General features: G+C 38.0%; 1 protein-coding gene across 16 annotated transcripts in view; it reads right to left on the reverse strand.

Moving 5' to 3' along the window:
* Positions 1–14,425, reverse strand: part of PDLIM5 (PDZ and LIM domain 5) — a 227,706-nt gene that overhangs the window by 141,118 nt on the left and 72,163 nt on the right. The window lies entirely within an intron of this gene.

Below are 14,425 nucleotides of genomic sequence, written 5' to 3' on the forward strand. Positions count from 1 at the left end.
TCTCTCTTCTCTGGGATATCCCTGCAACTCTCTCACTGCCCTCAGTCTAAACAATTCTTCCTTTTCAGAATTCAGAACTTCGGGTGATGGAACAATCCTACTCTGCTCCTTCCTGCCATCTCCAGTCATCCCACCTGTCATTGTGTGTGTGTGTGTGTGTGTGTGTATGTGTGTGTCGCAGGGGAGTGAGTGATAGGGTGGGGGAGGCAGCTGTGCTCTAGTATTTTTAAGGTCTCTATGTCCAGCAAAACTAACATAAACAGTTTTCTTATTTCTGTAATTCAACTACATATGGATTATTCATGCTTCAGACACGTATAATTCAGGGAGAACATCTGGACCCCTCAGAGTCAAGAGGAGGGATTTTAAGGCTCTAAAGAAAGAAATGCAGGAAGATGAGCAACTTAAAGAAAGTAGGAGAAAAAAAAAAAAAAAAAAAGAAAGTAGGAGAAAAGACAAAACATGTTGGCTTCTTGAACAGTTATGGAATTTCTTATAAACACTTTACTACTAAATCCAACATACTTCCCATACCTGGGTTAAGATACTGATGAGATAAAATCCAGCATATTTCCCACACCTGGGTTAGGATATTGATGAGATACCAGAAGAACATTGTATTGAATAGTTAGACCACAAAACAGGAGGAGAAAAGAGTAGAACCAGGTGAAAAGTGTTGGGAGTGAGAAGGTTCAGGTCACAGGCTGGCCTCTGCGACCCTCCTCTGCTGCACTAATCCAATCCAGTGTCAAAGAGTGGTCACTATCGGTATTTTTTTACAGATCACAAAGAAATTTTGAAGTACAAAGAGAGACAAATGGTGTAGGTAGACTAAGAAGAGCTCTACAGGTTGACAGCTGTAGCTGCTTCAAACTCTTAAAATGCTATGAATCTATGAAGCCTGTCTCTATACTTGAACTTGGCCATGCATTTTAATTCAACTGAAAAACTGTTCTATAGCTTTATTAATGCTACTTTAATTTATCCAGAGAATGTATACATGGGAGCTGCTAAAGGAATGGATGAGGTAGTATTACTGCTAGACTATTTTGTGAGCTTCTAAAAAGCAAATTTTTCAGAAAGCATTGACTACTTGCTAGTATTTTCAATGGGATTTGAAATTTACTAGAATAGTAAACAAATGTCTCCATCACTGCCTGTTTCTGCACCTCCTATGGAACTAATTTAATGGCAAAAATTCTTACTGTGGTGTATTTGAAAAAGTAAAATGAACTTTTAGACAACAGGTACTACAATAACTATACAATTAAAAATATTTTTTAATTCCTTTGTTTAAAGAGTCTGTGACAATGTAGAAAAATCATTATATTAGGAGGGAAACAGATTTGAGCTTGACTTCTGGCTTTCTTACAACTTGTGTGACTTTGAAGTTTTTGTTTTCCTGTAAAGTGGAGGGTTAATATCAATATCTGCCACAATAACAGCTGTGAGAATTAAATGACTAAAGTATATAAAGTTCCTAGCTCAGTTACTTGCTAGAGTAAGAATTTAAAATCTCAGTTTCTTTTTTTTTTTAATATGCTTTACTTACTAAATTCTTACTATATACGAAGAAATAAGACTGCAATTGCATACCTAGGAACTTTTTTTTAAGTGTTTGGTATTTTATCTTACTTTCTCATACTATAATGCTTTACAGTTTCCAAAAGTTTCACATACGTGATTTCACATAATCCATAACAATCCTTTTGTCATCCCCTACTGTATACTGTCGCTCTGCCTTTTCTTCTCCCACTAGTAAGCACCAGTTTCTCTCTGTATTTGTGTGCCTACTTCTTTTTTGTTTTTTTCACTAGTTCATTAGTTCATTTTTTTTTATTCCACATATAAGTGATATCATACAGTGTCTATCTTTCTTGGACTTATTTAGCTTAGCATAATGTTCTCCAAGTCCATCCATGTTGCTGCAAATGGCAAAAATTTCATTCTTTTTTTGTGACTGAGTAGTATTCCATTGTGTATATATGCTACATCTTCTTTATCCATTTATCTGTCGATGGACTCTTAGGTTGGTTCCACACCCTGGCAACTGTAAATAATGCTGCTATTAACAATGGCATCCATAGCAACAACACTTTTTCCATCAACTAATTCAGAAGAAAAACTATTATCTAAAGTCCTTGGAAACATAAATATTGCTATAACCAATATAATCGATTATTAAAAATAAATACTTTTCTGTATAATACAACTGTAAAAACTATATAGCAACAAAAATTACATGTACAAATCAAAAATATCGCAGTAAAGTTTGAAAGTTTCAATAAAGAAACAATTTACTTTGATCCCTCAGAGATAATTCTTTGCCTTACTAAGTGAACAAGTTTCTCATTAGAAGATGAAATCTACATAAACCTTATAGAATCTATGGAATCTGGAAAAGAGATATTTCTATTGTTCTATATTTTAATGTGTCAAAGAGATTAAAATCCAGTTTGAAAGAGGCAGTTAAATAGCTTATCTTTCATACAAAAATACTTCTCTTAGTTTTAAGAATCACTTAGTAATCAGATACATCTTCAGGATAACAAAAACATTCTGGACAAATAAATAATCCATTATTTCAAAACACAGTCTATAGATCAAAATTCCAGTAAAACAAAAGAACCTGGAAAGCCCCTTGTACTCATTGTAACAGGATGAATTACACAGGAAAAGAGTGCTATAAACTTCAGCCAAAGGAGTCAAGATAAAGGCAGACTCAATTGTAAGAGAGGTCACTGAATTCAAGATTATCGTCTATGGATTTTTATTGTAGTACAGAAAAGAATTCTTACTATATTACACAATAAATTAAAATTCATACATACAAAAAAATAGGGGAATGAAAGATTATTTTTATATGCTTTAAATTTCAGAAAAAGACTGCTACTAAGGAGCATAGCTGATAAAACAAATTATTGGGTCTAGCAACATTTAGAAATCTATTTATAAAGCTAGTTTACTAGGACAATACAGCCTTTGAAATACATGAAAGAAAAAGTAAGCTGCAAAGCTGAACAGTATAAATACTCTATGCTTGTGTTCTGCACAGTCCATCACTCCCATTTACTTTCCAACTCATATAAAGCCTAAAGCTATTTCAGCCTTTGAGCCCTTAAATAGCAACAACAGCCACTGGAGACAGTTGGGAATGACTTGAATTTCAGTCCTTTCAAAAGCTCTCAATGCTGTGGAAGGCACTGTTTATTTGGAATTCCAAAGAGACTACTGCCATCAAAACACAAGAATGAGAGTTAGTCTCTCTGTCTCACTAATAAAACTTTAAGAATTATTTCTAAATTTACCAGGCAAAAGTAGCAAAAAAACCATTATAATTTTAAAAGCAGCAATCTCTACAATTCACGCCAGTAACTATTTACTGAGTTATCTTCTATGTCCAAGTCATGGTGATAAGCACTGGAGGGTGTAAAAAGAGAACACTATTTCTTCCCTTCAAAAGTTGGGTGTGATATTCTTGCCACTTAGGGTGCATGTTACATCTTTCTTAGCTATTTTCTTTTTACACAAGGAAGTATTATATGCTTCCTCCTTTTAAACTCTGAAATTAGCTTTTTTCTTAAAATGAAAATGAAGGTAAATGTGGTAGAATCCAATGCTGTGGAACCATGGTCTTTTTTCAATCTCCCAGAAGTCGATGTGACCAGGAGAATCGTCTCCTGTTACTCCACTCCTTCAATGGTTCTGCTGTCTGTGTTTGTCTTTGTTTCCCTCCCCAGCCTCATGCTGTCTAAGTCTCGCCTTCCCTGTAGACGTCTCTGCTCCTCTTTCTCTACTTCCAGATGGCTTAAATGTTTCTTGACCAGTGGTTCACAATCTGTGAATCACACGCGAAGCAGCTGGAGGTAAAGGGCATGCAATTCTAAGTTTTCACAAATGATTCATGAATTTTTCTGGTACTAAACACTGTTTAAAGTCTGCTTAATCTGTTTAAATCATGTATATATTCGGATTTTTAAAGAAATGTAGATGCTTGAACATAAAATTAAAAAACCTTCCTGTGCATTTAAAACCGCAATACAATATTTAAAAACGTGCAGTTTACAATTATTACCTTAACGTGGTAAGGGAAGGATTACCCAAGAAATATTAGACAATGAAAAAATAGGTCTTTATTTAAGGTTAGAAATCAGTGCTCCACTCTATGAACTCCTTGAGGGCAGGTGTGAAGACTTCCTTTCTGTTCACAGTGACCAGCACTGCAAATGTTCAATTAGTATATACCAAACCGATGGATATTAAACTTTCTGTTTAAGATACAGGCATTGTGACTAGGAGCTGAACCTCTCTTCACCACCACACCCTGTGGCTATGCAAATTTACTCTATTCATAGTCTGTTTTGGTTGGTTGTTAGTCACTCAGTCCTGTCCGGCTCTTTGTGACCCCATGAACTGTAGCCCACCGGGCTCCTCTGGCCACAGGATTCTCCAGGCACAAATACTGGAGTGGGTTGCCATTCCCTTCTCCAGGGGATCTTCCCGATCCAGGGATCGAACCCAGATCTCCCACATTGCAGGCAGATTCTTTACCAGCTGAGCCACAAGGAAAGTCCAAGAATACTGGAGTGGGTAGCCCATTCTTTCTCCAGCAGATCTTCCCGACCAAGGAATTGAACCAGGGTTTCCTGCACTGCAGGCAGATTCTTTACCGACTGAGTTATCAGGGAAGATAACTTCCCTGTTATCTTCCCTGTTTTGAGACCTATATAAACTGCACTGAACAGAGTAGAATGTGGGAGGTTCAGACAAGGAAAGAGTCTTTCTGAGCTGGGTAATGGGGAGAATGGCAGGCCCTTCATCAATTTAAGTGGCAGGAGATGCTAATTGCTGAGAAGTATAGAGTATAGAGCTCAGTTTTGAGTCTGAGGAACCTGTGAGAACATAGTTTCAGAGACCTGACAGCAGCAGAAGCAGACGCCAGAGAGGAGAGGAAAAAGGAGAAGGTGAAAGGAGAATGGAGCCTGGGTAAAGCAGGCTGGACACCTGAGCAGTCTTTGGTTCTCCCCTCTTTCTTCACATCCACACTGTAATTGTAGCTTTCAGAATTACTGTTCACAAGTTCTCATTTCTTACACTTCTCCTCTGTTTTCCATTCCAAGCCCTCAAGCAGCCACATTACTGCAACACTGCCTGATCAGTCTCCCTGTTTCTCTCTCCACCTTTTTCCAAGCAGTCTCACTAAACATTATCCTGAAACTGTCACTTTTCTAAACAAAACTGCTAATATCTCAGTGTCTAAAAATCTGCAAAGCACTATTCGAATCTAACTTCTATTCTTATCTCCACTGCAAAGTGGCCCACGCACTCCTCCCAAGAGATGTCTGGGGACTGGCCACCTCCACGAGATGGCCTTCTCATCAAGGTCTTGCCCAGGATTCAGCACCTCCAGGATGCCTTTTCATTTCAATTGGGTCTTGCCCTCTTTGAATCTATGTAGCACCTCTGTCTCTTCTTGTCTCAATGAATGTCTTAATGAATAGATACAAATTCTTTAAAGGCAGAAATCATAAATCATTCTCTTTATATCTACCCTTTATGGTTTCTGGTCATAAGGTAAATATAGAAAAGTACAACTGTCAAAAATCTAAACATTATGAAATTTTCCAACTAAACTTAAGTAATGATAGTGTTGATGAAAACTTAGAAAATTATTTCAACTATCATAAAAACACAGTCCAAAAATTTGCAATTTAACTTGATTTTAATGTTACTCAGGAAATTAAAAGGAATACACATGAATTTGGTTGAGTGACAGAAAAAAAATTATTTTGCTTGTCTTTCTGGGTTAACTCGCAATAAAAAGGAATTCATCTGCATTGTTCCTATAAGGATAACAAGAGGCATTAGCCAAATAAACAAGTCTAGGTGTATACTGATTTCTCTTCGCTGCCATAAATTATTCATTGAGACAATTTTTTAGCCAAAGCAGTAGTTAGCTGGCACTCAGCATAATGTTTATATATCCTCATGCTTTTAAAAAGCTTTAATTACAGCTGTATGATCAAAAACCACTCACTTAACTAAAGAATCCTTTCTTCTAACACTTGGCATCATCATCTTTCTGACTTTCGAAGATAACTACTTGCCCGACTGCCCTCTCATTTTCTCCCTATTTCCCTCTAGTCACACCCATTTTGTTGCTAAGAAACAAAATAAATATGACCTTCTGGAAGTAACCTTACAATGGATACTGTATTAATAGTTACTTACACTGAAGCGAGAAACAGGACGAAAGGAGACAAAACTTATCTCTGTCATGCTCTAGGTTCTTTACATGTGTTTTTCATCTAATCTTTATAAGAGCTCTGCTGCTGCTGCTGCTAAGTCGCGTCAGTCGTGTCCGACTCTGTGCGACCCCATAGATGGCAGCCCACTAGGCTCCCCCGTCCCTGGGATTCTCCAGGCAAGAACACTGGAGTGGGTTGCCATTTCCTTCTCTGTTATAAGAGCTCTGCTGCTGCTGCTGCTGCTGCTGCTAAGTCGCGTCAGTCGTGTCTGACTCTGTGCGACCCCAGAGACGGCAGCCCACCAGGCTCCCCTGTCCCTGGGATTCTCCAGGCAAGAACACTGGAGTGGGTTGCCGTTTCCTTCTCCAATGCATGAAAGTGAAAGTGAAGTTGCTCAGTCGTGTCCGACTCTTAGCAACCCCATGGACTGCAGCCTACCAGGCTCCTCCATCCATGGGATTTTCCAGGCAAGAGTCCTGGAGTGGGGTGCCATTGCCTTGAAGGCAGTTATTACAATGCTATGCCCATTTACAAATGGTTAACTGAATTCAGTAATATGCCTAAGGTCACACAGCTAGGAAGTGGTGGGATCAAGGTTTATACCAAACCAAACCAAAGCCAGTTTTATTACCAGTCCCCTTCTTTATATCTCTACTTCATGGCCTTGTTTTAAAACTGTGCATATGAAATATTCTATAAATTAAAAACTTACAATAAAGCTTTAAACAGGTCTTTTAATATATTATTTCTTAGAATTATTACTGAAGTAATTTTTTTCCTTCAGAAAAGTAAATAAGACTTTTTTCCTTAAAAATAACTGCATGCTTTCAAGAGGCAAAGTTCAGGTAAGAATTTCAAAATGCAAAATACAACCTGATGAACTCATATTTAGCAAATCTTCTACTGTCAAATTGCTACTATCAAAAGAGATGCACTAATTTGAGACTTCAAGTTCATTTTCAACAGTCTTTATCCCTACTGAAATGAAGAAAAGAGAAATACCTCTCTTTCATGTCTGCTGATTTGTTAATTGACAGTTATGGTATCTTTTCCTGTCAGTGTCAGATTGAGCAAAAAGTCTTTAAAACATATTTTTTAAAAAAATTCCTGAACCCTGAGTTATTCATGGGATACATACAGAAGCCTGTTGAATAGGTATTAATACATAAATAATTTAGCAAATATAGTCAACAGGCTGATAAACTTGAGAGAGAAAAAGAAAGATGATATTCTGATTTAGGACAGGCAAGTTACATATACAAATCAGTACCCAAATGAATGTTCCTGTCTAGTGACCCACCAACCTATTTAGCCTCCTTTATCTCTTTTAGTTTTGTTCTACCGTATAGGATCTATGTAGCATATAGGAAATAATTTATGCATAATATTTACTACAGAACACAAAAAGGTTAGAGTGAAAAGAGACACTGTTGTTTTCAATTAAAAGAGTCAAAGAGTTACCCTAACTGAATCCTATCTTATGACATTTTATAAGGTGACCATAGTCACTAAGTCCTAGTATAAAAAAAGTAGAGAGGGCACAGTCTTTGACATGACCTAAGTTTGTTAGGCAAGTCACATAAACTCTTGATACCATAAAACAAATCATCTGGAAAATGGGTATACTAACTCACTCTTCAGTGGACAGATGGGAGGATTTAATGATATATGTGAAAAGATTTGCACAAAAGAAGCAAATTTGCAAATTTGCACAAAAGCCTTCACCCCCTTTCCTAAGCAGCACTTCTAATTTTAACAATGAGGTGGAGGAAAGTTTAATCACAGTCCTGCAAATGTTATACTCCAAACAAAACTAAAAAGAGAACCTAAAACCAATATAAATGACCATACAAACAGTAAAATCTAAATTGCAGAAAACACATTCAAAAAGCATATGAAGGGCTTCCCTGGTGGCTCAGTGGTAAAGAATTCACCTGCCAATGTACAGGACAGGGGTTCCATCCCTGGTCCAGGAAAATCCCACATACCGACGAGCAACTAAGCCCATTCACCACAACTACAGAGCCTGTGCTCTGTAGAGTCCGGGAGTCGCAACTACGAGCTCCACAACAAGAGAAGCCATAGCAAAGAGAAACCCGGGTACTGCGATGAAGAGCAGCCCCTGTTCTCTGCAACTAGAGAAAAGCGGCAACAAAGACCCAGCACAGCCAAAAAGAAAGAAAGAAACAAAAAGCATGTGCAACACCAAAGGTCAAAAAGGAACCCGAGGTGGGTGGGATAATGTGCAACTCCAACTAAAGGAAAAGATGATCAAACTAAGTGCCTTTTAATTCACATGAACTGAAATATCCGAGAGAACTGAAAACTTGGATTAAAAAAAAAAAAAACTTTTAAAAATCTTGTCTCTATGCTCATAGTGAAAGAACAGAGCTGAACTCATTAAATTTAACAGTAACAGGATGTTAAGCAATCCATTAAAATGAACAAAAGATGACCAACAGCTTCAGTGTGGTACCAAAGCTACTTCTTTTTTCTTGTAATTCAATGTGCCTATTAAATTATTCCAATGTGTCATTCATTAGTAGTAGTTACTGGATGTCTGACAATTTTTTTGTTGTTTGAAGGATGAGGAAAAAGGAGGAGACAGTAAGAGAGTACATCAATATTTTTCAATACTCAATCCTTCTAGATCTCTCACTTCCAATCATAACAAGCTATATACTAAATGAAGTCTAAGGAACCAAAGTAAATTAGTAAACAAACCCACAGACATGCCACTACTAATAATGTAAAAACAAAAAAACAAGGAAGATTAGAAAGTTACATACATTTTCTGTGATTCTGAGAGGATTAATTTTAAAATATAAAATAGGGGAAAATGTATATAAGTATTTTTTTTTAATGATTAAGTGCTGTTTGAATATCCGTCTGACCTACCTTTCACCTTAAAGTCGGCAGGGTAGTACAAGTGACTTTGCTAACCTGGCACCGTTTAAGATAACTCCAAAGAAGAAAGTCCAATTTCCCGATTCTCTCAGCCAAAACAAGCAAACTTAAGTTAGTTGGATCTAATAGCAAGCTCTAGGGAACTTACCCATTTACAGTTGAAAAACCAGAACAAGAAACAGAATTTAGGGAACACAGAAATACTCATGACCTCATTTTATAGTCAAGAAAATTAAGGCCCAGAAATTTAGCAATTTATCCCAACTCACACAGCAAGTCGGTAGCACGTTTATCTATGTTATGCAAAGAATTACTAAAATAAAATGAAATAGTTAAAAAATTTTATTCACAGGCTCCACTCTAATATAGCTCATAGAGTTATTTGACATCAAAGCTTCAGGAAATAGTTTTTTTCTTTTTAGCTAAAATAACATAATTTTTTAAATGATCCACTTTGATGTGAATCAAACACTAGGCAAAAAGCACTTGATGGTTAAAAACAGCACAATACAATTTGCCTGATTCTCACAAGAGGAAAAATAATCTGAAATATAATTTTTCATTGTCTAGTTTCTAGTGCTCTTAGAATCAGTGCCAGTTTCAGGGGGAAAAAATATTTTCTAATCCTATGCAAAGGTAAAAAACAAATCGAAATGAAATCTTTCACACCTTTATATTCATTAGATACTAGAATATACTGAGTCATCTTATTATTTTGGGATATCAATGGAAATAGTATATGAACTTTATTACCGTGCCGTAGAATTAATGCTTTTGAACTGTGGTGTTGGAGAAGGCTCTTGAGAGTCCCTTGGACAGCAAGGGAACTCTCTACCATGACCCGTCTGTCCTGGGTGGCCCTACACGGCATGGCTCATAGTTTCATTGAGTTAGACAAGGCTGTCGTCCATGTGATCAGATTGGTTAGTTTCCTGTGATTGTGGTTTTCAGTCTGTCTGCCCTCTGATGGAGAAGGATAAGAGGCTTATGGAAGCTTCCTGATGGGAGAGACTGACTGAGGGGGAAAGTGAGTCTTGTTCTGATGGGCAGGGCCATGCTCAGTAAATTGTTAATCCAACTTTCTGTTGATGGGCGGGCCTGTGTTCCCTCCCTGTTATTTGACCCAAGGCCAAACTATGGTGGAGGCAATGAAGATAATGGCGGTCTCTCTCAAAAGGTCCCATGCAGGCACTGCTGCACTCAGTGCCCCCAGCCCTGCAGCAGGCCACTGCTGACCCACACCTCCACCAGAGACTCCTGGACACTCACGGGCAAGTCTGGGTCAGTCTCTTGTGAGGTCACTGCTCCTTTCTCCTGGATCCTGGTGTGCACAAGGTTTGTTTGTACCCTCCAAGAGTCTGTTTCCCCAGTCCTGTGTAAGTTCTGTGGTGGGGTTAATGACCACCTCCTCCAAGAGGGCTTATGCCATACCCAGGTCTACTGCACCCAGAGCCCCTGCCCCTGCAGCAGTCCACTGCTGACCTGTACCTCTGCAGGAGACACTCAAACACAGTTCTGTCTCAGTCTCTGTGGGGTCTGGGTCCTGGTGTGCACAAGGTTTGTTTCAGACCTCTGGAAAACTTAAACTTGATTACAAACATTAGAGTGACCCACGGGTCCTACAAGTCCTGTCTCATCTCCATGAACTTCCTACTACCTCTCTGACCTCACTTCTGACTCTCTGCCTTCATTCACTCTCTCCAAGCCCTCTGGCCTCCCGACAGGGCCACTGTACCAACTTGCCCTCTGCCTGGCGCACTCATGATCCAGGTATCCCATAATTTTCTCCCTGAGGCTCTCCTGACCACCTCAATTTTAAATTGCAATTTTCCGCTCCTGTGTCCCCTATGCCTCTTAAGTGCTTTGCTTTTCTCCATGACATAGTATATCATCATGTAATATATTACACACTTTTACTTGTTTATTGTCTATCTCTGCTCACTAAAACATCAGCACAATGAGAACAGGGATTTTTGGTGTTTTGCTCACTGCTCAACGTTCTTAGCATCTATAACAGTGCCTGGCATATAGTAATGGCTCAAAATATACTTGTGGAATAAATAAATAATGCCAAGTTTGAGGAACAATGCTGGTACCAATCAAATGACACTGAAAACACCAAACTATACAAGATGTTGTCAAACACTGACAGTCCAAATAAATATGGTCTTTGCTTTCAAGGAGTCTAGTTGGTGAAATAGAACTAATGTATGTGAATTAATTACATAGGCAGTATAAAGTATGACTATTAACCAATTAGGCTTACTTGTATATGATTCATGGAATCTGTCTTGACAGTCCTGGTTATATCTAGTATACAATTAAATGCTAAGTCAAACAGTATAAACTTGTCACAGGAGTTTAGGGGGGGGAAATGAACAAATTGCAAGTTAGAAAAGACTATGGGGGGATGATGAGCTTCAATATGGGGTCTGAGGATGTGGAGGCACTCACTGGCAGTGAAGATATGGGAAGGCATTCCATACGAAGCCAAGTTTGTACGAGGACAAAAAGGCATGTGAGGGACAGTAAGAAACCTGTCTTAAATGGAAAGATGGTATCTGCTGATGAGTAGTGATGATCTGAGGAGGACAACCAGATTGGGCCTGGGTCACAGAGAGCCTAATCCTCTGAGCAAAGGTCTTCAGTCTGGATGCAGTCTCACAGCACATGATGCTAGCACCCAGTGTGGGTCCTCTGGAACCAGTCTACTGGTTTGGTACACACAGCTCCAAGGTGCTCCCTATATTGCTACTAATGATTCACACAGCAACTTTCTGTGGAAGCCACAGAAGCTCCTAGCCCTCCCCTGCATACACACACACACACACACACTTCCAGGACAATGGTGGCCAATGACTAACAAATGCAGGGGAGAGGGGACAAAAACCCAGTTCCCTCAAGACAAGACTCACTCCATGGTACAGTGTTGTTCCCAAGTTCTCTCCTGGGGCAAGCTGAAGATAGACATCCCCTGAAACCATATCCTTGCTCATCTCAGTTTCTTCTTCCCAGTCCTGCTTCATCCACTCCCTTATAAGTAACATATGAAACAACTCTCTTGATAAACCACTTGTACATGAATCCCATCTCAGGTTCTGCTTCTAGGGAAACCAAACTAAAGACAAGTCTGTAAAGGAGAGTACTAGTCAGGAAGAAAACAGAGAAAGCGCTATTGTAGGTTATTCAATTTGGAAGAATCTTGAGCAGACTAGTTGGTGAGAGATGGAATAAAGAGGGTAAGGTGACTGGAAGCCAAGTAAGGATGTCGTTGTTCAAATTCATAAATGAGTGGGAAAAAAATTTTTGCTTTGATATAAGAAAGAGAACTTAGGAAGAAAATGGCCTTAGTATAGGGAAAGATTAAAGATAACTCTTCAAAGTTTTATTTTTTCCATAAAAAAGCAAAAAGTATTTCTTCAGTAGCATTGTGAAGGTTATACCATGAATTCTCTTAAATGCAAATCTCTTTCAGGCTGACATAACCTAATACAAGAGGTGTTCAAAAAATTGAGAACAGTAACAATGAAAAACAGGACTCTAAAATTCTCTCTCATATTGTGGGTCTCTGAATATCCATACTCAGATATATGAAGATAAGATTAAGTAGTATCTCCAAGTATTTGCAACAAGTTGGCTTGTGAGATTCTGCATTTAAGTAGCTTAAAAGAATCTATATTAAAATCAGCAGCAGATTACTCAAACTAGAAACCCATCCAAACAGGGTAACATCTGGTTTTCACCTACTCTCATGGAACCTAGAAGTCTTTTCAACAGAAAATAAGATACTGTACTAGGTCATAAAACAGTGAACACAATATGAAAACAAGTAGGCTACTATGAAAGAAACCATATACAGCCCAGAAAAAAAGTTTATACCACACATAAATTTTCACTTGCAAATAGGAGAAACAACCTAACAATATACTTCTTTTGTTGTATTGATATCTCATGACACATTAAGCTTAACTTCTTGGTTCCCTTTCAAAATTCATACTTAGTAAAAATGCCTGTCATTAAAAATGCCTATTTTCTCTTAATTAGTAACAATTTTTGTGTTACATGTCTCAATATATAGAACAGAGACTATCAAAATAGAACTTTTTAGCAAGGTTATTTTTTCTCATTGATTACTTTTGTATCCAGTGAAATGTACAGCTACTAGCTTTCAAAATTTAAATACACATTAACTTTGATTCAACAGTCCCACTGAAAGGAATTCCATTACTTTACAATATTGTAGTGGTTTTTGCCATACATTGACATAAATCAGCCATGGGTGTACATGAGTTCCCCATCCTGAACCTCCCTCCCCATCCCATCCCTCAGGGTCATCCCAGTGCACCAGCCCTGAGCACCCTCTCATGCATCAAACCTGGACTGGTGATCTATTTCACATATGATAATATACATGTTTCAATGCTATTCTCTCAAATCATCCCACTCTCACCTTCTCCCACAGAGTCCAAAAATCTGTTCTTTACATCCGTGTCTCTTCTGCTGTCTCACATATAGGGTCAGCATTACCATCTTTCTAAATTCCATATATATGCGTTAATATACTGTATTGGTGCTTTTCTTTCTGACTTACTTCACTCTGTGTAATAGGCTCCAGTTTCATCCACCTCATTAGAACTGATTCAAATATATTCTTTTTAAGCTGAGTACAACTCCATTGTGTATATGTACCACAGCTTTCTTATCCACTCATCTGCTGATGGACATCTAGGTTGCTTCCATGTCCTGGCTATTATAAACAGTGCTGCGATGAACACTGGGGTGCACGTGTCTCTTTCAATTCTGGTTTCCTCAGTGTGTATGCCCAGCAGTAGGATTGCTGGGTCGTATGGCAGTTCTATTTCCAGTTTTTTAAGAAATCTCCACACTGCTCTCCATAGTACAAGTTTCCTAGCAGTATTTTTAAGAAGCAATCCAAGTGATCTCAATACAGTTTTGGGATGCTGAAAAGACCTGATATCATATAATCAACAAGATGTTTAGCTATTTTAAAATTGAAGCCAAACTAAGTTCAGAAAATTTGGACCTCAAATAAATATATTAAAATTATATTTTTCTATCCAGGGGTATAAAGGCAAAAAACATACTTATGGTAAAAGAAAAGCCAAACATTTTAAAAGAATACCTTCTAATACACTGCCTAGAATATTAAGGTCAAGAGTTTTACACTATAACAAGAATCCTTAGGCTGCATTCTACTGAGAAATTGCAGAAACTCTTAAACTCTCTGAAACTGTATACACAATAGTTAA

This window comes from Bubalus bubalis, chromosome 7 (genome assembly GCF_019923935.1).
Source record: "Bubalus bubalis isolate 160015118507 breed Murrah chromosome 7, NDDB_SH_1, whole genome shotgun sequence".
Taxonomy (NCBI): Eukaryota; Metazoa; Chordata; class Mammalia; order Artiodactyla; family Bovidae; genus Bubalus; species Bubalus bubalis.